Raw genomic sequence first — 4300 nt, forward strand, 5'->3', positions numbered from 1 at the left:
TTATGTTAAAGAGCTAGTGCAACTCTACATTAAAAAATTAAAATTAAAATCATGTAACACAACAGATTAGACGAGCTGGGTTTGATTTCTCACTCGTTTGACAAATCAAAGGGAAGGGAAATTTGAAACGTGAAGTGGGTGAAATTTGAAATTTCATACGAATGCAATTTCTCTACTCGTCTTATTCTGACGCGACAATTGTGCAGACGAAATTATTTGCACGTTTAGCGGTATGAAGGTTGTTGCTGACTGGCAAGGTGCTTTGAAGGCCACGTTTGTAAAAGCATTCTTGTTGGAAACGTATGTTGGACCGTTGAAAAGCATTTGGGCGCTACACACTAAACTGGGGCGATGTCTATATAGCAGAGGATTTGCACTGGACGTGACAGTTTTCTGAATTAATTAATTTATTTATTTATTTATAAATCGCATAACAATTGTTTAGCCACGCCATAAGGTTGTTCCTCTCTCCTCCATGTTACGACATTGCATTGCAATTTCTATATTTTCTATTTATTGTACTTGTCGTACTATAGTGAATTAGTTTTGAACGTATCAACCAATTATATGCAAATATTTTTACCTCATTTTAATTTTTCTAAAGTTTTTATATTTTTTATCAATGCAATATATTATTAAAAAATATTTATCTCCATTATAATTGATTGAATTCATTTGGTCTTATAGGACGGAGCTCCCACTATAGCATTTTTAACGACAAGATTTTAGCAACGTATTGATAAATACTACTATTAATAAACTAATATATCTTCTATTAATTTTCCTATAAACATCAACGCCATGAAGTAATTTATTATTTTAATGTCAATAATTCTTCTTAAAAACAATATAATTATTTTTTAAATATATATTTCATAGTCTCTTGAAATATACATTTAAAAAATAACATTATCATTTAAAACCTAAAACATTACCATTAAAATTTTACTTTTTTGTTAATTGTTGATGAAAAATAATAATTAGCAAGTTATATATTACATTTTCTTTAATATTTTACTATACATAGTGTGTGGTAAAAAAAATGTTCAACATATAGAATTAATTTCTATTATATTATTTTATAATACATATTATAATACTAAAATATTATATAGTACATAATTAAAAAGTAATAATTGTATTATATATCTATCTTTTTAGCTTTAATTTCCTATCTATATTCATTATTATAATATTTAATGACTTTTCTATTACAATACACTCTAACGGCAAGTAAATGCCTCTACCTGGCACTTGTTTATTAGTGGCAATTGCATCTTGTTGTTCATTAGGTATGAAAAGCATTTGGACTCTATTCAAAAATATTGTATCAAAAACATTGTATAGCAATTTAAATTCTGTATGTAACTATTACTTATTAAAAGAGCATACAAAGGGCATGTTGAATGTTGTCTCTTATTGTGTACATTGAAATGGTAATGATAATCAAATATTTAAATAAAACTATGCAAAATTTGTTTATTCTATTTGTATATATGAAGAATAAAATAAAAATCTAGTAACCCTACAATCAAATAAATGAATGAAGCATTTCCAAACAAGAGTATGGTATGTACTGAAAACAAGTGTCGCGTAGTGGCTAAGTACTTGCCTTTAGTAATGTAAGTAATTATAATTTCAATTTTATATGTATATTTATAATTTTATCAAATATGTAATTCTGAAATTATTATAATATTTTGTATTAATATAATAGAAAAAAAAAAAAATTGTATAATTGAAAAATTGTAATGCATGTTATATGAATAATGATAGTTAATTTTTATTACACATTTCAATCATAAGAATATCAATATTATAAAAAGAAGTAAAAACATTAAAATAAGTACATCACAATAAATTTATAGTATCTAGTAGTAATATGGCCATGATACCTAATACTAGGTGAAGAAGTGTTTAAAAAATTAGGGAGTCCTCAACAAATGACGGCGAGAACGATGAGTATAGGCTAATTTATTTATTTTTTATAAAAAATAATATCTCACAAATTCGTATATAAGACTCAAATTCATTCATCCAATCAATATATAGAAAAATAGTATATACAAATTATAAAGTCACGTAATTTTAAGAAATATAATGTTTATATAAAAGTATCAAATTAAATTAATTTTAATTGGCACACACGCACTCCTCCATTTTAAAAATTAGTTAACATAAGCAACTCAAAAAATGATACAATAGTACTTAGCCTACCGACAAGTACTAATAAGAGATTGAAACTTTGATTATAGACCCACTAAGATGTGTATTTTTGTTCCAATCTGTTTCCATGTTAATTATAGCATTGTTCAATTATAGCAAGAGAAGATTACTATGGTTACAATTCTTTATCATGCAATAGGGTGAATTACTCGAAAGTCACTAAAGAGTGAATTATTTTTTATGTAAATACAATTTAGAACTATAATATTGTAATTATTCATTATTAGAAATACAAAGATAACTATAAAAATTAGAAATTCGGAAGAATGATAAGTTACTTAAAACATTGTTCAATCATAAAAATAAAATTCAGATGATTTTTTTTTTTTACAAAGTTAATATTCATCCCAACTGTAAAATAATAGAACGCAATTTTTAACTTCTATTTTCTACAAACTGAAATCCATGTTCTACTTCCCACAAAAGACAGAGACTAGCTCCTTTAGGGCCCATTTGTTTGTTCGAATAAGAATAAGAAAATTAGAATACCAAATGTATTCTTTGTTTGGTACCCACAATTGGAATAGGGAATTGGCAAACATATTCCAATTTTACCCCTAAAATGAGCATATGTCCATTTCAAAAAATAGTAGTTATTGGAACGGGCCATTCCTACTCCCAATCTGATTTTTTATTTAAATTTTTTTTTTGTTAAACTTTTTTATTTCCTTTTTATTTTTAATTTTTTTAATTTTAAATTTAATTTTTTTAACTTTTTTTTTTTTAAATTATAAAATGTATTATTATTATATCTATTTGTTTTTAAAAATGAAATAAATTATATTTCCTTTAATGAATAAAATAAAAATGAAAATAAATAAACTATTTTATTATTATTGAAAAAATTAACCAAGAAATAATAAATTAAAACAGAAAAATTTAAGAAAAATATGTTTAAAAATACAAAATCTAACTTTATTTTTATCCCATTTTTGTACAACCAAACAATGGATTAACATATTCCCAATCGAATTCCAAGTGAACCAAACAGGATTGGAATTGTCATTTTCTATTCTCACTCCCCATTTCCATTCCTATTCTATTTTTCTATTCTAATTTTTAATTCCTATACCAACAAACAAACGGGGTCTCAAAGAAGAAATATAGCATATTGTCTTGAATCATTGCGTATAATTAAGGGACAACATGTCCTCCCATACTGGTCCAAGAAACGTTAAGGAGTATTTTTTAATTGTAGTGAAAAATGGGTGTACGGTATAAGAGTGTCATTGTAAAAGCGTTCTTGTTGGAAATGTATGTTGGACCGTTGAAAAGCATTTGGGCGCTCCATACTAAACTGGAAGGTTGTTCCTCTCTCCACGTTACGACATTGCGTTGCAATTTCTATATTCTCTATTTATTGTACTTGTCGTACGTGAATTAGTTTTGAACGTATCAACCAATTATATGTAAATATTTTTACCTCATTTCAATTTTTCTAAACTTTTCATATTTTTTATCAATGCAATATATTATTAAAAAATATTTATCTCAATTATAATTGGTTGAATTCATTTGGTCTTATAGGACGGAGCCCCCACCATATAACATTTTTAACGACAAGATTTTAACAATGTATTGATAAATACTACTATTAATAAACTAATATATCTTCTATTAATTTTCCTATAAACATCAACACCATGTAGTAATTTATTATTTTAATGTCAATAATTCTTCTTAAAAACAATATAATTATTTTTTAAATGTATATTTCATAGTTTCTTGAAATATACATATAAAAAATAACATTATCATTTAAAATCTAAAACATTACCATTAAAAAATTACTTTTTTGTTAATTGTTGATGAAAAATAATAATTAGCAAGTTATATATTACATTTTCTTTAATATTTAATGACTTTTCTATTACAATACATTCTAATGGCAAGTACCTGGCACTTGTTTATTAGTGACAATTGCATCTTGTTGTTCATTAGGTATGAAAAGCATTTGGACTCTATTGAAAAACATTGTATAGCAATTAAATTATGTATGTAACTATTACTTATTAAAAGAGCATTATTAAAAGAGCACTAGATTTGTAATATATAGAAGGCATGTTGAATGTTG

The sequence above is a fragment of the Cupressus sempervirens genome, chromosome 3 (assembly GCF_028749045.1).
Source record: "Cupressus sempervirens isolate cs-2001-9-10 chromosome 3, ASM2874904v1, whole genome shotgun sequence".
In the NCBI taxonomy this organism is placed as follows: domain Eukaryota; kingdom Viridiplantae; phylum Streptophyta; class Pinopsida; order Cupressales; family Cupressaceae; genus Cupressus; species Cupressus sempervirens.